At 41.8% G+C, this 21,599-nt stretch overlaps 1 pseudogene; it reads right to left on the bottom strand.

Moving 5' to 3' along the window:
• Positions 1-5,515: 5,515 nt before the first annotated feature.
• LOC124031887 overlaps positions 5,516-21,599 on the bottom strand; it is a 139,500-nt pseudogene continuing 123,416 nt past the window's right edge.

Below are 21,599 nucleotides of genomic sequence, written 5' to 3' on the forward strand. Positions count from 1 at the left end.
CATATCAACAAATACCCAACCATTGAATTCTACACTCACCAAAACCCACCACCCTACTCCACTATTTAAGTCAATCTAGTCCTCCCTTAAGCCAACAGCCTGAAAGGACGGGACACCACCACTCAACACACGCTGTAGGTCTTCTGACGTCAAGCCTTGTACACTCAAATACATCTCTGCAGCTGCCACCACAACTTAAGTTACATCCCTGCAGTATAGTTGTAAACCATTGCTATAAATGCTAAATATCCAGTCACACTGAAGCATATATCACTCGTTGGACCATCCCTCTGTACTGGTACAGATCTACTACTCACATCACTCCTCTCAGGATCCCTCCCCTTGACCCATCTTCCTTTACTTTCTTCACTGCCTCAGCATACCACAACTTCTGCACTATTCTGTCCCTGGTAACCTCAACCTGCCTCTCTCACACCGGCCATTTCTGATCCTCAGCTCCATGGGCAACCCTACAATTAACACATACCACTACATACCCCAATGCTACACATGATTTTGTCTCATGCCCATAAGCTTGACACCTGTAACGACGTAATGTATTCGACACAAAAGCTTGTGCGGGATAACTTCTATATCCTAACATCACAAAGACTCAACATCAAAACTTGACAGAACAGACGACTCTTCTGTTTTAACACTCACGCTACCCTGTCTGCGTCGCACCAAAGGACGCGCATCAAACACTGGGAATCTTCCCCTTCAGTTGGTAAACTTTCACATTTACTGCTACTCCAGTAAACACTCCTTTCAATGGCACCCTTTTCATGAGAGCAAAACAAAACAAAATCTCTTGTCCCCATGTTTAACGCAGAGCGACTGCTCCCTCTGACCAGCAGAAACACATAATTATCACAAGACCACTTCTGGTTACCTTCACTGATTCCACAGCACCCAACTCTGTTTTCACCCACCCTGAAAACACAAATGGATCATCTAAAAAGGCAAGGGTCCACTTTTTCCAAAAATGTCACTCCTACCGTCACAGACTCATCTTTTTCCTGACCCTCGGTGCAAGCCACGGACTCTGAGAACTTCACCACACTTACCACCTCTGATACTTCGCCGTCATTCACTTCCATTTCTCCTCCTGTCTTTGATCCGGTGTACAGCTCACTCTGCTTACACTTCCTACCATTCTTCTTTAACAAACCATCTCCCCTTTTTCCGATTGAAGCTCACCCTCTTCATTCCCTCTCTTCGATCTCTGCCTCTCTTTTTCCCTCCATTCCTCATCTGTAACCCAAGTATACATCTCCTTTTGATAATACTGCACTTCTCCTAACATACATCTTGTTCTTGCCCTCTCAATGGACGCCATTTCCTTAGGCCTAATACCATAGGTAGTAAATTGGTTAAATGTACTTTAGTCAGAAAAAGACCCAAAACTACCACAACTCAGGAAGTGGGAGGTGGAGGTGGGGGACCATCCTGAGTGGAACCTGGGAGTAGCTAAAGAAACCATTGATAGGAAGGGGGAGATTCTTGCTTCACCAGCTTATGGAATCTGGGCTATACTGAACAGGAATGGTGTGTATCAAAGTGGAAAGGGTGAGCCCCTTGCTTTTGAGAAGCTGAAGAGGATCCGAGTGCAGCTGGACTTCACCAGTGGGGAGGTGTCTTTCTACGACCCCAAAGATATGACACACATCTATACTCATAAAGACACGTTTGCTGAGAGACTGTACCCATACTTTCTTGTTGGACTGGCTGGTGGTGCCAACAACCCTGATATACATATCTGCCAATCAGAGGTGTCTCTGACAGTAATGGCATCTCAGTGAGGCATGTGATCACATCTAACAATTGAAACTTATCAAAATGAATTCAAAGGCTAGAATCTTTTGCTGAAAAAAAAATACAATTTGGGATAATGATTTGAAATAATTTGAACAGAACAGTAATTTAAGAAAATAAATAAATAATATAACTTATGCTTAGCTCATCCCCGTCTGTGAGACTTGTGATATTAATTGTAGCGGCGCGATTCAATCCATTGCTGAAGTTCAGTGCTATATGAAATCTAAAGGTAATTCCAATTGAGCCTGGATATGCAGATTTTACCGTGAATGCAGACTCCGTGACCGCGGAAACATTGCCTTTCACATTTCAATCACTCTATAGAGCTGAACTTCAGCGATACGGATTGAATCAAGCCCGAGTTATGATGTGAATAAAGTTGATTTAAAAATTGTGACCAGAATTCAGACTGCTTGATTGGTTAGAGGCTTTCAGTACGACATGATACACATGCATTCTTGTATAGTTTTCCCATTGCTGAATTCTAACCTCAGTGTAATAGCATGTTCGATTTCAGGGCTGTGCTGCTAACCTCAAAACATTTGACCTGGGTCATGTTCATTCGATACCAAATGGAAGGAAACGGACTGAAACAGGAAGGGGAGACCTGGACTTTTAGTTCTCTGTTGCAATAGGGGCCCTGGACATATACCCCAGCACACTTATCACATCCCTTCCAGCAGATGCCATTAGAGTATAACAAATGGAAGACCAATTCAAATGGAAAGGTCAAATCAGTTCACCTCAGGAAATAGTGAGCACCAATTTTCTTTTGTGTTTTCTTCTATTAGAGATCCTCTTGTACTTTTGTATACTTTTAGCCAGTAGTTCTGAAAGATGGCTCACGAGCCTAAAGTTTCATAGTACGCCACATACACTGTGTATACCAAACATTAGGAACACCTTCCAAATATCATTAGCATCATCATTATCAATCACATATCTCCCTGTTACAGAACACTTACTGGAGATGAACCTTGAACAGGTTCCTCCTCTGAGTAGGTGTTTTATATAGGGGCTTTGCGTTATATGGAATATAATGAAAAACACGTTCCATCACTCGCCAGCCCCCTAAGTAAAAGTACTTTTAATAGAAAATGACTCAAGTCAAAGTCAGTCACCCAGTAAAATTCTACTTGAGTAAAAGTATTTAGTTTTAAATATACTTAAGTATCAAAAGTAAATGTAATTGCTAAAATATACTTAAGTATCAAAAGTACAAGCAATGTTAGAACAGAACCACTAAGGCCCTGTACACCACTGTGGTGTTCAACACATTGGACGCAATGGTTGTGATTACAACAGATCTCTGTTTTGATACGACATAGAGTTTGGGCTTGATTCAATCCGTATACCTGAAGTTCAGCGCTGTAGCGTGATTGAGTATTAAAGGCAATGTTCCCGCGTTCACGGAGACTGCATTCAAGTCAAACGCTGCACATGTTGGCTCAATCAGAAATGACCTTAACCTTTTCAAGAACAGTATAGTGTTGAAATTCGGCGATACAGATTGACTCGAGCCTTTTTGTCAACCATTTTGTGGTGTCCCCCCCCCCCCCCCAAAAAAAATGTATTGTATGGGGCTTAATTTTGAGGCTTTAAAGGGATCTGCTTGTTCTCTGGTTAAATAAATCAAATGTTCCCTACAGAACTGGGTGTGACTATGGAGTGACATGTCTAGATTGGATTACACTAGCTGGCACACAGGAGAACTCAACACTTACAATGGCAACAGAAAGCCTTGTTTCGTGAACGTGGGAGGGACAGTACTGTCATTTGATTCTAATCACTCACCTCATCTTCAAATTCATCTTAATTTCAATTGGAGAGGTCATGTTTTTATATCGTTGTTTCCTCGATAGGTGAGAAATGCTGTAATGTTGCAAATTATGAAAACACATTTTATTCTAAAATAATCTTGGGAACTGGAAACAAAACTGAAATTTATGTAGTACATATACCAGATACTCTATATAGTATAATGTTACAGGCTTTGGTAACAATATCCTACATGTGTTTACACTCAGTGCGCTTCAGAATCTTTGTACAGCATCACTGCTCTTGTCTGAACTATATATTGACTCATGACTGAAATACAATGTAAATCTATTTTTCTTTCATCAATAGCATTTCATTAATGCTGCCTTTAATGCCAAATGTAATTGATGTAACTGCTAATAAATGCATGATGCAAGTGTCATTAGATATAAGATTAAAGGGATAGTTCAATGATTTTATAGTATTATGTGTTATTGTTTAAAAACATGTCCAAAGCTAACACTAGAGGGCACTACATTATCATGTTTTACAGTGTCAGGCTGTGTGTCTGAGAGAAAGAAGAGCAAGATTCGGACACATTACTTGTTGACAATATTAGGCATTATTGTTTAAAAATATGAGAGAGAGAGAGAGAGAGAGAGAGAGAGAGAGAGAGAGAGAGAGAGAGAGAGAGAGAGAGAGAGAGAGAGAGAGAGAGAGAGAGAGAGAGAGAGAGAGAGAGAGAGAGAGAGAGAGAGAGAGAGAGAGAGAGAGAGAGAGAGAGAGAGAGAGAGAGAGAGAGAGAGAGAGAGAGAGAGAGAGAGAGAGAGAGAATAATGTAAAACACCAACTATTTGTACATATGACATTTGAGATGTCTTTATTCTTTTGGAATTTTTGTGAGTGTAATGTTTACTATACATTTTTTAAAAATGGTTTATTTCACTTTTGTTTGTTATCTATTTCACTTGCTTTGGCAATGTAAACATATGTTTCCCATGCCAATAAAGCCCTTATATTGACAATTGAATTGAGAGAGAGAGTGAGAGAGATTTGGACACATTTTGTTTTAGGTGTTATTGTTTAAGGTGTTATTGTTTAAAAACATGTCCAAAGCTAACACTAGATGGCACTATATTATTATGTTTTACACCTTTATTTTACCAGGCAACTCAGTTAAGAACAAATTCTTATTTTCAATGACAGCCTAGGAACAGTGGGTTAACTGCCTTGTTCAGGGGCAGAACGACAGATGTTTACCTTGTCAGCTCGGGGATTCGATCAAATGCTCTAACCACTAGGCTACGCTGCCACCCTGTCTGTTGAGGTTGAGAGGTAGAGAGGTAGAGAGAGAGAGAGAGGGAGAGAGAGAAGAGGGATGATAGATTAAATGTATTTTCTAACTCTAATCCATCTGTGAAATTCATAAGTGAGAGCCTGTGTTTTTTTTCCCCAGCTAGGCCTAGCAGTATCAACTCTTATAGTCGTCTAATCTTCATAGTCTAACCTGATGAAAATGAAAACATGCTAAGTGAACAAAGACATCTACATTGGTTCAGACAACTAGCATCTAAATAACTGATATGTGCACATAACAAAACATACAGGATTGGTATAAGCATTGGTTGGGTGAAGTTCCCACCATTGTAAAATCCTCGCGAGACAGTGTGCAAATGCACACATCTCAGAAGGGTGAAAAATTTGGACTCAACCTATCACGCGAGGCTGCCAAGCCTTGAGAGGAACTAGCCTTTCACTCACTCGCTAGCCTCACCATGTAAATGTGATAAACCTAATAAGAACATGTACATTATAAGCAGAGGCAAACTGTTTATTTTCCACTAATTTTTTTTTATTACACACAAAAGAAAACAAAAGAAGCATTGCAACACACAATGAACCAAATGCTGACAAAAAGTCAATGCACCAGGAAGAAGTGATGTACAAATAATAATTATTCAAATTACCATGGAATTTTAATAATAACAATAATAACAATGCACCCTGATGAAAACAAGCCAAAACTTTACTTCATGTCATTCATAAATAGATTAGAAATCTGTCAACCGAATTAAATAGCATTACAACATTGTGAAACATGTTCTTCAACTAAAGGAAATGGGTTCTCTCATCGCTGTCTTTACAAATAAAATAAGTCATTTTCGCAGGTTTGTGCGCAAATGAAATATCTACCTGGCAACCATACCATAGAAACTTAAATTGTGCTACAGTGAAAAACTAAAATGTTTTAAGAATGAAATGCATTATTTATTTATTTCACAACAAATTATAAAGATTAAAATCAACACAATTCTAAAACACCTAATGAAACTAGTCAAAAACTTTAAAACCCACTGTTATGTTTTTATCTTTAGTAACATTTCACATTTAGCAAGTGGTGTTGGGGAGTGGGGGGGCATGGTCCGCTGGACCAGGAGAGGTTTAAAGTAAGGGAGAGGTTTCACCTTTGACCTCTTCAGTCCAGTAACATCCTGAGGCCAGTGCAGAGGGTGTCCAAAATGGCTCCCTATTCCTCATCGAGTGCACTACTTTTGACTAGAGTAGTGCCCTAGATAGGGAATAGGGTACCATTTCAGACGCAGACACTCTCTCTCAGAGAGCCCCCAATAACAACTGGGGAACTGAATCATTTGCAGTCTTTGTATTTCTCTCTTCATTATAGAGGAGTTAGGCTGGTCCCAGATCTATTTGTGCTGTCTTGTCAATTTATATGGCCATTGTCACCATAGAAGTTGCAAAGACAGCACAAACAGATCTGGGATCAGATTTAGTGTGTATTCCCTCACTGAATCCAGCCCGCACAAAAATCACATAACCAGACAAAATAATGTAAAAAGCAAGGGGATTGCGGTTAGATACACACATCTGGGCATAGGGGGCCAGGTTCCATCTTGGTAGATATTTACAATCACTCTGAGAAAAGAAAAATGGGACACTTGTGTTTCTCCCCTCCAGACCTACAATGACCCCTTTGTCAAAACAAAGACAGACATTTTTTGGGGGGGGGGGGTTCGTGTATGGTATGTTGATGTGAGCTTAAAGCTCAACCCCCCACAAAATGGAACGTTCATGGAAAAAAATAAGCAAGGCTCCTGTCCAGTCTAAGTGCTTGGCAAAAAGGTGAAGTAGTAGCAGTCTTTGGGATTTTAAAAATCCTTCAGAAAAAAACCAAGCTGGAGGAAAAAGATACATTGACGTTGTTAATGAATGTTGGAAAACTCCCTGGAGTCTTGACTTATGGAGGTCCACCAGCTTCAAGTGAGGTAGAGAGGCTTGTCCCGAACTCCCATGCCACTGCTGATGAAGAGAACAAAGAAAAGATGCTGTTAAAACAGGCAAATGTTGGTCCAGGAACCAAAGCATCGAATGACAGTCTTAAAACTATTTATTCAATTCTGTATGATATATTTGGTGGCAAAGTAGTTGTGTGTCACTAGCATAGCAGTGGAAGTGAATGAACAGTGACGATGCATGATCTTGTGCTGGAAGAATGCATGCATGCTCAAATACCTACATTCCATATAACAATGTGTACTAAGTCAAACAAAGGGAAACTTCATTGGATGTCACACTTTCTCACAGTGTAGGGAAAAGTGTTATTTCACTACTACCGCTTTTGAATAAACAGCACGACTCAGCCTCAAGCCTCACTCATCTGGCAAAGCACTGTTGATAAAACTGTTCCTCGTCCCAGTATACTAGGTTATCACGACGTGCTCACCTGCAGTGGTTGGGCCCACAGTCCCGGTTGCAGTATTCGCCATCCCAGTCGGGCTTCTGTCCATGCCCTGGGTTGGGCGCCCCCGGAGACTGAGACCCGCCCACACTGTTCTGGTAGTCCTGAATGTGAGAGAACCCCTGGAGCAGAAGAGGAAACAGAAGAGTGCTCTCTTAAAAAACACTACCATTTCAAATGTTCCAATGTGGTTGGAGTGCCCAATAGGAAGAGGTTCACGTCCACTGCAGGCAATGGGGTAATGCTCAATTTACTTTAAGTTGGGGAATAAGTGGACACTGGCTTCATTTCGAAGTGATCCCTAACCCTGGTGCAGATCTAGGATCAGAATGGATACCATGGTCTTTAAGATTTTTTCCTATTATTAATAATAGTCCAATCACCCGGTGTTATGAGATCCTGAAAGCAAACATTATATCAGTGCTCTATCACCTATTTCAAATGTTTCCACAACACTACAGGGCTGACCACTAAAGAACAGAGATAGGACTAACCTGTTGGCTGAGAGGAGGTGAGTGCAGAGACCCCTGGAGCCCCATTGAGTGTGACTGGACCTGCTGCATGCGCAGAGAGCTCTGGTGCAGGGCGAGTTGGGAGGGATGAAGGGGCGGGCTGATCTGGAAGGGGAGGGGGAGAGGCACTCATGCTGGGCGGCAGCATCTGGGATTGGCTGAGGGTCCGGGTCAGGGCATGGCGGGGTGGCCCGGCGAAGCTCTGCAGGTCCGACATGGGGAAGGAGCCGGGGCCCAGACCGTAGGGGGAGGAGGGCTGCGGAGGCATGCTGTACAAGGGCTGCTTGGGGGGCAGCATGTGGGAGGGTTGGCTGCTTTGGGCACTTTTTGGTTCGACGGGGTCGTCGTAGGTCTGGAGGGGAGAAACAAAAGAAATAGGAAGTAGGAAGAGTTAGAGAAAGCACAAATAGTTATATGTGTAAATGTGTAAAAAATGTCACGATATCATATACTGTTGGAGAGTGGACTCTCCCCCTAAAACTCATCTCTCATCTATGGAATAAATTAGTCAAACACATTCATTCAACTCTTCCCATTATCTTTGACTACAATGGCCACAGCAGAAAGAGACGAGTTTACAAGCCCTAGCCCCAGTCAGTGTTATTCAGGATTGTATTCATTAGGGCACAACATAGTAAAACATTTTAACATTTTGCGTGATGCAAAATGTGAACCAATGTTTCTTATTGGACAAGTTCAGATAGTACCTCCCCTGTTTTGGCCTGTTTGCTTCTGTATCGTACCCTAATGAATGCAACCCAGAACTGCCAGGTCATGTATCATGCGACTTATAGGCTCCTTATGTATATCGTGGGTGAATCATTCAGAGCAGGTGCAGCCCTCGTCTTGCCCCCCGCCCTCCAACCCACACCCAACCCAGACCCTATGATGAGCTGTCAGATTGCTTATCTGCACCTATCAGTGTTGATTACAGGGGTAATGGAGCCCATTTGTATGAATTGTGCCGCCATATAATGATCAGTGGACACCATGACAGTTGGATGGGAATAGAGAGAGGGCGTACACCACACACACACACACACACACACACACACACACACACACACACACACACACACACACACACACACACACACACACACACACACACACACACACACACACACACACACACACACACACACACACACACACACACACACAGGTAGAGGGAAATGAGACTGTGTGCCAGGAGAACAAATGGAATGACAAAAGGAATCTCCCAGACGCTACATTGTGGCCTGTTAACGCGACACGGCACTAAACAATGCAATTCCACCATTCCTTCCTTCCTATCCATGTTGCTGCACCGGAGATAGGGCGCCATTACTCATAGGCAAAAAGGAGAAAGCCATAAATCTAAATTAGCAGTGGGGTGTCACGCGGAGAAAACGCAACAAAAACCCAATTATGTGTAGTATTGAATTGGATGCACATTCTTGTATAAGCAGTGAAACAGAAGACATGATGGATGCATCAATAACAAGAATAAACCATTAGTTCCATTCATGTGTCTTGTATGAACAGGCATAGCTCAACTGTAGAGAAACATAGGACTATGTCTGGACAGACCAGATAGAATTAACATTTCATGCAATGACATACAAAGATATTGGCTCAATGGAATACGGTGTACATATAGTACATACATACATACATACATACATACATACATACATACATACATACATACATACATACATACATACATACATACATACATACATACATACATACATACATACATACATACATACATACATACATACATACATACATACATACATACATACATACATACATACATACATACATACATACATACATACATACATACATACTGAATACACAGGGCATACATACAGTATGCTTCGCAAGCACTAAAATCACTAAACTCCCTTTCTAACAAAGCGTTATAGCTTCATACCCTTTGGTGCATAAGGGAGAGAATAGTATGACCTTCCTCTATCAGAACAACTGTCCCAACCCCCAACCTATGGAAATAAGGTATTGTCCCCATGGTATACAGTATTGTTGCAACACCCCACCTCCACTCTTCTTTAGCCCCTCCCCCGCCATTAGCCAAGATTTTCCATCCAATCCATCATCACTCTAAGCAAGCCTGGTGTGTCATAAGTGTTACCTTGGAAACCAGACTCGCTCTGTACGTGGCAAGGGCTTTCAGGTACTCTTTCTTGGCCGCCTCGGTTCTCCTCTTGTACGCCTGGAAATCAAAGAAGAAGGCAAATGAGAAGAGGTCTACAGACATACTCACAAATGTCTCCCTTTCCATACATCATTTCAAGAGGGCTTCCTCCACAGTCATTTAGTACACACTCTTATCCAAAGCAATTAGAGTTAAGTGCCTTGCTCAAGGAAACAGACAGATATTTCACGCTGTCTGCTCAGGGATTTGAACCAACGAGCTTTCAGTTACGGGCCTAAAGCTCTTAACCGCGAGGCTACCTGCTGCCCAAACATTGTATATATAGAAGAAAAATGAACTCGAACTCTCCATAATTTTAGCGCTACAATAGACATTGCATCACACACTCAAAAGGTTTGTGCAATTCAAAAAATGTATAAATGTGGTCAATGTCTTCGTGCTCCAATCAAGTGCATCAGTTATGTTTAAAATAATATTGTGTGTGTGTGTGTGTTTGTGTGTTCATGTGCGTGTGGTGTGCACCCAGGTGCGTACACATGCGTGTCTGTTTGTGTACATTTCTGTGTGCTTGCGTACATGCACATGCGTGTGTGTGTATGCAGGTATGTGTGAGTGTGTGTGTGCGCGCATGTTGGTCTGTGTGTATATTGAGGCGGGTTGTAAATAACAAGCCCAGTAAGCCCCAGGAGAGAAGAGTTGTGGGGTAGATGGAACTTAAGCCCTGACGCATCATTGGTAGGTAAACCACCACAATCATTAGAAAACAAACTGAACGGTCTACGATTAAGACTATCCCAGCAACGATACATTAAAAACTGTAAAATCTTATGTTTCACCGAGATATGGCTAAACGACGACACAGATAATATAGAACTGGCTGGCTTCTCCGTGCATCGGCAGGACAGAGCAACTACGTCTGGTAAAACGAGGGGAGGGGGTGTGTGTTTACTTGTCAATAACTGCTGGAGCAGTCTAATATTAAAGAAGTCTCAAGGTATTGCTTGCCTGAGGTAGAATACCTCATGATAAGCTGTAGAACACACTATCTACCAAGAGTGTTCTCATCTATATTATATGTAGACATCTACAGTATTTACCACCACAAACCGATGCTGTATAAGGCCATAAGCAAACAAGAAAATGCTCCTCCAGAAGCGGCGCTCCTAGTGGCCGGGAATTTAATGCAGGCAAACTTAAATCCGTTTTACCTCATTTCTACCAGCATGTCACATGTGCAACCTGAGGGAAAAAAAACTCTAGACCACCTTTACTCCACATACAGAGACGCATACAAAGCTCTCCCTCGCCCCCCATTTGGCAAGTCTGACCATAATTCTATCCTCCTGATTATTACAAGCAAAAACTAAAGCAGGAAGTACAAGTTACTTGATCAATATGGAAGTGGTCCGATGAACCGGATGCTACACTACAGGACTGTTTTGCTAGCACAGACAGGAATATGTTCTGGGATTCATCCAATGGCAATGAGGAGTATACCGCCTCAGTCACTGGCTTCATCAATAAGTACATTGACGACATCATCCCCACAGTGACCGTACGTACATATCCCAACCAGAAGCCATGGACTACAGGCAACATCCACACCCAGCTAAAGGCTAGATCTGCTCCTTTCCAGGAGCGGGACACCAACCCAAACAATAAGAAATCCCGCTATATACCCTCAGACGAACCATCAAACAGGCAAAGTGTCAATACAGGACTAAGACTGAATTCCACTACACCGGCTCTGATGCTCTTCGGATGTCGCAGGGCTTGAAAATTATAATGGACTTTAAAGGGAAACCCAGCCATGAGCTGCCCAGTGACATGAGCCTACTAAACGAGCTAAATGCCTTTTATGCTCGCTTTGGGGCAAGCAACACTGAGGCATGCATGAGAGCACCAGCTGTTCCAGACAAATGTGTAATCACACTCTCTGTAGCCGATGTGAGCAAGACCTTTAAACAGGTCAATATTCACAAAGCCGTGGGACCAGGCGGATAACTAGGACGTGTACTCAAAGCATGAGCGGACGAACTAGCAAATGTCTTCACTGACATTTTCAACCTCTCCCTGACCGAGTCTGTAATACCTACATGTTTCAGACAGACCACCATAGTCCCTGTCCCCAAGAAAGTGAAGGTAACCTGCTTAAATGATTACTGTCCCATAGCACTCGTGTCGGTAGCCATGAAGTGCTTTGAAAGGCTGGTGAATGCTCACATCAATTCGCATACCACCCCAACAGATTCACAGATGACAAAATCTCAATGGCACTCCACACTGCCCTTTCCGATTCTGGACAAAAGGAACACCTATGTGAGAATGCTGTTCAGTGAATACAGCTCAGCATTCAACACCATAGTACCCACAAAGCTCATCACTAAGCTAAGGACCCAGGGTCTAAACACCTCCCTCTGCAACTGGATCATGGACTTCCTGACGGACCGCCACCACGTGGTGAGGGTAGGCAACGATTCTCAACACCGGGGCCCCTCGGGGTGTGTTCTGAGTCCCCTCCTGCACTCCCTGTTCACCCATGACTGCGTTGCCAAGCATGACTCCAACACCATCATTAAGTTTGCTGATGACAACAGTGGTAGGCCTGATCACCGACAACGATGAGACAGCCTATAGGGAGGAGTGTGTTGCCAGGACAACAACCTCTCCCTCAACGTGAGCAAGACAAAGGAGCTGATCGTGGACTATTGGAAAAGGAGGACCGAACAGGCCCCCATTAACATCGACGGGGCTGAAGTGGAGCGGGTCATGAGTTCCTTGGTGTCCACATCAATAACGAACTATAATGGTCCAAACACAACAAGACAGTTGTGAAGAGGGCATGACAACACCTTTTCTCCTTGAGGAGACTGGAAAGATTTAGCCTGGGTCCCCAGATCCTCAAAAGGTTCTACAGCTGCACTATCGAGAGCATCCTGACCGGTTGCATCACCGCCTGGCATGGCAACTGCTCAACATTTGACCGCAAGGCACGACAAAGGGTGTGCGTACGGCCCAGGACATCACTGGGGTCAAGCTTCCTGACATCCAGGACCTATATACAAGGCAGTGTCAGAGGAAGGCCCAAAAACTGTCAAAGACTCCAGTCACCCTAGTCATAGACTGTTCTCTCTGCTACCGTAGGTACCGGAGTGCCAAGTCTAGGACCAAAAGGCTCCTTAACAGTTTCTACCCCCAAGCCAATAAGACTGCTGAACAATCAAATGGCCACCCCACCCCCTCTTTGTTTTTTCACTGCTGCTACTCGCTGTTTATTATCTATGCATAGTCACTTTACAGATTACACCGACTAACCTGTGCCCCCGCAAATTGATTCGGTACCGGTACCTCCTGTATATAGCCTCGTTATTGTAATGTAATTTTCTTGTGTTAACTTTTTATTCACATTTTTCTCCTTTAGTCTTTTTAGTAAATATTTTCTTAACTCTATTTCTTGTACTGCATTGTTGGTTAAGGGCCTGTAAGTAAGCATTTCACGGTATACCTGTTGTATTCGGCGCATGTGACAAATACAATTTGATTTGATTTGATTTACAGTGAATACATCATAATGGATTTAAATTCCAGATGGAGCAGCATGGTAGCATTTTGATTGACAGCTGACTCTACAATGCATACAAATAAACACATACAGCCGGCTCAACAAAAATGAGCTGATTAAGAATTTGAACTGAAATGATATTGTTTCAGTATCGGTGCGAGATAGTGTTTTCTAGTCATAGGACATAAAAGAGAGGGAGCTAAACTACACCAAGAAGATATTTCATAAGGATCTGATTGCAATTTGTGTTTTAGGGTTATTTTTAGCTGTGTGGCCTTAACGTTCAAAGTTGTAAGTGGATATACATACACACGCAATGCTTTGGTTGAACATCTTTTGTTGTAGTGCGCACACATAACAACTTCATTGTCCATGTTACAGCGAACAACGTAAATGTGGTTTCTTCACCGCTGAGACGAGCACAGGTTCAAACTGCAGTGCCCCTGGATGGAGAGCATATTGTGGTGTTAAAGGTCTTGATCAAGGGCCCAACAGTAGGGGAATGTCTTTAAGATGTGAACCCAGCAGCCCTCCAGTTGCCAGGTCAATTCTTCCCTTTATTCCATGACATGAATGATGCAATATCATTCATAACTACATTCATAACAACTTTCACTCATAACAACTGATGCTTTGAAGACCTTGCCTACATACTTACGGACGGACCTAGAGAGCACCAATGGTCATTTCTTTATGCTCAGTTCTATGTAGAATATTTGGCTATGGGTTCATTTGTCACACCTCCCTGATAGTTAGTATTCCTTAATGACATTTTTACACAATAACTATATTACTAAAGACTAACGAGAGCAAATGCATGGTGAAAGGTAACATCTCCATGAAAATCCCTTAACTAAACGTCTTATTTTAGCAATTGCTTTTGAGACTGATGGGTGGAGAAGAAGATTAACGATACAGCTTATTTTCCTGAATAGAGTGATACAGATACCGTTCCTTCATGAAGTATTCATACCTCTTGACATTTTCCACATGTGGATGTGTTACAGTCTGAATTTTAAATGGATCAAATTTGGATTGAAGTGGAATTATGTTTTTAGAGTCAAAAAGATATATACAGTGTATATAAAAATGAAAAGGGAACAGTATTCAACTCCTTCTGTTATGGCAGGCCTAAATAAGTTCGGGAGTAAAAATGTGCTTAATAAGTCACATGATAAGTTGATGGATTCACTCTGTGTGCAATAACAGTGTTTAAACCCATTTATGAAGGTCATACCAAGGATCATTTTGCTATTTGATTTAGAAATGTAAGACCCCTTGAAGTATCCCCCCCCCGAAAAATATATACACATAAAAAAAATGTATTTGGCCTTTCTACTATTAGCCCATACAAACACACTGAATAACAGATTCACTACATGGAACAACAGAGAGGAAGTTTGTTCCGAAGAGTCTGTCCTATATCTGAGAGATATAAGAGAGATCAGGAAACATTTGTAATTTTTGGCACTTAACAGTCTCCATAAAAAGTGCATTCGGAAACTATTCAGACCCCTTCAGTTTTTCCACATTTTGTTTTGTTACAGCCTTATTCTAAAATGGATGAAATCATCCCCCCCACCCCATTAAGGGTAGCCTAGTGGTTAGAGTGTTGGACTAGTAACCGAAAGGTTGCAAGCTTGAATCCCCGAGCTGACAAGGTACAAATCTGTCGTTCTGCCCCTGAACAGGCAATTAACCCACTGTTCCTAGGCTGTCATTGAAAATAATAATTTGTTCTTAACTGACTTGCCTAGTAAAATAAAGGTACAATTTACATTTTTTAAAAATCTACACATAACGACAAAGCAAAAACGGTTTATATTTTTCTTGTGCAAATGCATAAAAAAAAAAACGGAAATATCAAATTTACATAAGTATTCAGACCCTTTACTCAGTACTTTGTTGAAGCACCTTTGGCAGCGATAACAGCCTCAGGTCTTCTTGGGTATGACTCCACAAGCTTGACACACCTGTATTTAGGGAGTTGCTCTCATTCTTCTCTACAGATCCTCTCGAGCTACGTCAGGTTGGATGGGGAGCGTTGCTGAACAGCTATTTTCAGGTCTCTCCAGAGCTGTTCAATCGGGCTCAAGTCCACACTTATCCCGAGGGTCGTTCTCCTGTTGGAAGGTGAACCTTGGCCCCCAGTCTGAGGTCCTGATCTCTCTGGAGCAGGTTTTCATCAAGGATCTTCCTGTACTTTAATCCGTTCAGCTTTCACTCGATCCTGACTAGTCTCCCAGTCCCTGCAGCTGAAAAACATCCCCACAGCATGTCGCTGCCACCATCATGCTTCACCTTAGGGATGGTGCCAGGTTTCCTCTAGATGTGACGCTTGGCATTCAGGCCAAAGAATTCAATCTTAGTTTCATCATACCAGATAATCTTGTTTCTCATGGTCTGAGAGTCTTTAGGTGCCTTTTGGCAAACTCCAAGCAGGCTGTCATGTGCCTTTTTACTGAGGAGTGGCTTCCGTCTGGCCACTCTACCATAAAGGTCTGATTGGTGGAATGCTGCAGAGATGATTGTTCATCTGGAAGGTTCTCCCATCTCCACAGAGGAACTCTGGTGCTCTGACAGAGTGATCATTGGGTTCTTAGTCACCTCCCTGACCAAGAAAACCATTGTGTTAGTGAGAGTCTCATCTTTCAATAGAAGGGTCATAATAGTTTGTAGGCCAATTTTGTGAGAAGACCAATTTTCGGGATGTCACATGGTCTGACAAACTTCGCTCTAGCTCTGTCACCTTTCACCACAGATGCGGAAGTGTGACATCGGTGGATGTGGTGAATTGAGACGCATCCAATGATCTCTCAGATCTCTCTTAAACGGACATATTTTTATGTGACTTTTGAATGACTACCTAATCTCTGTACTCCACACATACAATTTTCTGTAAGGAATTTCAAACAGATTCAACCACAAAGACCATGGAGGTATTAAAATGCCTTGCAAAGACGGGACCTATTGGTAGATAAAATACATTTTAAATAGCTGACATTGAATATCCCTTTGAGCAGGGTGAAGATATTAATTACACAACATTGTAATTATTTCACAATACTAACCCATATGACAGATCGAAAAGAAGGAAGCCTGTACATAATAAAACAATTCCAATACATGCATCCTGTTTGCAATAAGGCACTAACGTAAAACTGCAGTAAAAAATAATTTAACTTTATGTCCCGAATACATGTTTGGGGCAAATCCAACACAACACATCACTGAGTACCACTCTTCATATTTTGAAGCATGGCGGTGGGTGCATAATGTTATGTGTATGCTTGTCATCGGCAAGGAACAGGGTGTTTTTGGATAAAAAAAAAAGAATAGAGCTAAGCACAGGCAAAATCCTAGAGGATCTGTATGCTTTCCAAAAAACTCTGGTAGACAAATTCATCTTTCAGGAGGACAATAACCTAAAACACAAGGCAAAATATACACAGGTGTTGCTTACCAAGATGACATTGAATGTTCCTGAGTGGCCTAGTTACAGTTTTGACTTAAATCGGCTTGAAAGCTGTGGCAAGACTTGAAAATGTCCCCCATCCCTCCCATCTTTATATCCTACATAATAAAATGTAGCTTCAACTGTTTTCAATTGAAAATCCAGATGACAACAACTGCTGTGGGTGTCGCTTCAGGTAACTTAGTTAGTACCTTGCCCTACAATACAATATAGGGGAAACGTAATATTCCATTCTAGATTAGAACTCACATGATAGGCTCTGCTCTATATCAGCTGCTGTCAGGACAGTTAGAAGGTGGTACACCATTGCAGTGGGTGTTTTTTCTGTCAAAAACAGGTTTGTCTGTAAAACATCTAACTTCATTTGACTACATCAATTAAATTTTCTACTGTTGCTGCTACACATGGAGGCTCTTCTTGTGTTTCCTCTTTGGCTCAAATACATTTTTTTATGAATAAAATACATTTAATGAGAGTCAAGGGACCGGGGATAAACAGACTGATTTTCTTGAGAAAAGAGCAGAACTAGCTCATTAAAGGTGAGTTCTATCTGCTAGTGCACGGGCTCCATCTGCTGGGAACTTAGCAATGTGTGTATGTGTGTGTGTACCTGTTTCTGCTCCTCCCCAGGCTGTCCCACATGGAGGCCACGATCTTGGACACATCCCCGAAGGTGGCGTTGGGGTTGGAGCCCTTGATGGCCGCCTGGGTGTCCCTGAAGAAGAGGGCGTAGGCTGACACGGGCTTTGACGGCTCGTTGGGGTCCTTTTTCTTCTTCTTCTTCTGCGGTTTGGGCTTGGGCTTCGTCATCTCCGAGGAGGGTCGCTTCTCCCCTATCTGGAAGGGCGAGAGGAAAGGAGAATGGGGGGGGGGGGGGCAGAGAGAGGATTGTAAGCAACGACTGACATAAAAGTGCTGATCTCAATAAAAACGGTTTATAGTGGTTCCGCCTATTCTACTTCCATGGTTAAACATCCTACAATTATAACAGATAACTGTGGAAGCTGAGATGTAGATGGTACCTTAATCTTTTGTTTTCTAGGTAAATGGTAGGTAAGGGGGCCTGTCATTGTAAAAGCCCTGTATCGAAAGAAACAGTACTTGAACCAATCTTCTCACAATGGTATCCCCAACAAGACAGTGGAAAGACAGGTCAGATATTTCCTTGTAGCGAAAATCTTCGACAAGGAAGGAGAGCAACACTGTCGTATTAATCACAAATACGACATCGATGGAACAGGACTGATCGGTCGGTACCCTTCACAAACACAAAGAACAGATTAGAGAAGGAGGGTTCTGAGAAACCAAGAGCCCCTTCTTCTGAGAAGAGAAAGAAAACAAATCAGTTACTGAGAAAGAGGGTGAATGGCGGCTGACATTTCTGGACACCCTCACCTGAGTCTATCTACCTCCCCAGAGTACGGTTACATTTTAGGACACGACCTGAGGTAGAAAGACTGGGCAGAGTGCCATGGTCTGAAGGAGAGAGGAGGACACTAGGTTGAACCTTATCACAACTAAATGCGGTTTTATACTACTCATTCACACTATATGCTTGACTCTGCATTTGTTTTAAATGTTTTCGTTTCTGGGTGAGGAGAGAGGATAAGTGAGTCAATTGAAAGCTTGGGATGGTTAGGTGGCCATGATATGAGTGCCAGATGAGAATATTAAAAAGGATTTGAGCAGACAAATTTCAAACTGCAGCTCTAAATAGTAATTTGCAGGATAAGTAAGACCACATGACACCTTCTTGTAAGAGCTAACCGCTTGTTTCATTAAGAATAATCATAAACAGCCATCATAATATATTTCCCACAGTAAAGTACAGCTTTAGCCTATATTTGACATTGAAGTCTATCAAATGTTTATGAATACATTAGTCACCTGGCACATAAAGCTTCGAAGAAGTCAAATCCAGGTCAACTTAGCCTCGGTTTGATTCTTTATGGAAATGTCATTCCTCCTGATGTGAGTAGAGCCCATCAACCATTTGAGGAGAGGGAGAAAAACATAAAGTGGAGTGAGGCTGTAGCTAATGGAGGATGGAAAGGAGAAGTGACTGCAGCTTGATGTGCCATTAAGAGTCCTGGTGACCATAAAGAAAAATAATCACATTTGATAGCCTACATAATTACCAAATATATAATGATCATCTATGATTGTGTGGATTGAAAGATGCCTGCATTCTTAATGTAAGGCAGAACCCATGACTCAAGTGACCATTTTAAGGGCTTTTTTCAGGTAGCATAATCCCCGTCATATAAGACTATACAATCTATTTATCTCCAAATGTCATGTTTATGTTACCATTGTGTTATATTTGACAAAATACAACTACTTTGAAAATGTTCTGTGAAAAAAACATTGATCCATACTGCTCTAGTATTAACAGGCAATCAGGGACACAAACCATGTGAAATAATTCTGAATGATCACTTGACTAGCAACTATCAAACGGCAACTCTAGGATGTTGAAAGCATTCCCATTTCATACAATCATCATTCCTTTTAACTGCGCTTTCTAAACAGAAATGATTGCCTTTGAAATGGCATTGTTTAAGAGACCATTTGAAACAATATCTTCCACACACAGCATGAAATTAGCTAATCAGAAACGGAGACTCGCAAACGCTTTGGGTATAAAAAAGGGTCACTTGAATATAACTTTGGATGTGATGTGGATGCGGAAATTAATGAAGATACCCCATTCAAAGTGAAAATGCACTCATGCCTGCCTGTTCTCTCTCTCTCTCTCTCTCTCTCTCTCTCTCTCTCTCTCTCTCTCTCTCTCTCTCTCTCTCTCTCTCTCTCTCTCTCTCTCTCTCTCTCTCTCTCTCTCTCTCTCTCTCTCTCTCTCTCTCTCTCTCTCTCTCTCTCTCTCTCTCTCTCTCTCTGGTTCAGATAGTATACATTTTTCTCCCTCCGTGAGTGTGTGGTTTTATAAAAATAAAATATTCCACTTTTATGCAATTAGGCAAAAAAAAAGCTTTGAAATGACATCTGTTCCCCTCTGCCTTTGATGTAAAAGCTGAATAAATTGGAGTAGAGCTAATGAAATGACAAACTGAAAAGCAAAATAATCTCCAGGAAAAATCATTTATACTTATAAATGGCAAAGCACAGCAACCCGTCAGAGAGAGAAAAAAAAGGAAATTCTCTCATTGCACCATGTTCTCTCTGTATACAGTATGATAGTTGGCTACACTAGACAGAGAAGAAACAAAACGTCAATGGAACATCGACTCAGATGGAATAGAATACTGAGGAAATGGAACGGATGAGTATCATTTGTAAAGCTGGGTAGCCTATACGTTCAAGTGCCAATGCCGTTGTACAGTAAAAGCAGCTTACTGATGGCATAAAAGCAAGATGGTCGTTCAAATGAACTGAACCTGCAGTTATAATATGTGCAGTCTTGTTCACAGATCAAAATAGAAATGGCCACTCCCCAACCACTACACCACACAGTCACAGACCGCTGATTGCACTATACTATAAACATATAACAAAATTGTATATACATGGTAAATAGATTTTCAGTTCGCAAGTCTAGACCTGGATTTGAAAGTGTCAGCTCTAGGCCCATACAATCAGCATTGCTGTTGTCAGAAATGTGGAGAGGAAGAGAGGGGAAGAGGACGATGGGGAAGGGGGGAGGGGTTGCTGTAATTCTGCATGGACAGCACTGTGCAGAGAAGATGAGATTAGATTTGACAGCCTGATACCTGCGTCACTGTCAAAACTGGAGAGAGGGGGAGGGAGAGAGAGGGAGTGGTTGTTTAATCAGAGGACCCAGCACATACGTATATTTACACATCAAATGAAAAGCAAAATGGAACCCAGAAAAGGTAAGGTTATCTCTAAAACGTCTCCCAAGGGCTGTGTATCGATTTCAAATGGGTGAGAATGTGTACAGTGCCTTCAGAAAGTACATATTCATACCCCTGACTTATTCCACATATTTGTTGTGTTACAGTCTGTTTTCAAAATTGATAAAATACATTTTATTTCTCACACAATACCCAACAATGTAAATTTATTGAAAATGAAATACATATATATCTAATTTCAATAAGTATTCACACCTCTGAGTCAATACTTTGTAGAAGAACCTTTGGCAGCGATTACAGCTGTGAGTCTTTCCGGGTAAGTCTCTAAGTGATTTCCACACCTGGATTTTGCAACTTTTACACATGAATCTTTTCAAAATTCTTCAAGCTCTGTCCAATTGGTTGTTGATCATTGCCATAGGTCTTGCCATAGATTCCAAGTAGATTTATGTCACAACTGTAACTCGGCCACTCAGGAACATTCACTGTCTTCTTGGTAAGCAAGTCCAGCGTAAATTTAGTCCAGCGTAAATTTTGTGTTTTAGGTTATTATCCTGCTGAAAGGTGAATTCATCTCCCTGTGTCTGATGGAAAGCAGACTGAACCAGCATTCCATCTTTTGCCTGTGCTTAGCTCCTTTCCAATTGTTTTTTATCCTGAAAAACTCCCTGGGCCTTAACAATTACAAGCACACCCATAACATGATGCAGCCACCAC

This window comes from Oncorhynchus gorbuscha, linkage group LG03 (assembly GCF_021184085.1).
Source record: "Oncorhynchus gorbuscha isolate QuinsamMale2020 ecotype Even-year linkage group LG03, OgorEven_v1.0, whole genome shotgun sequence".
NCBI classification, from domain to species: Eukaryota; Metazoa; Chordata; class Actinopteri; order Salmoniformes; family Salmonidae; genus Oncorhynchus; species Oncorhynchus gorbuscha.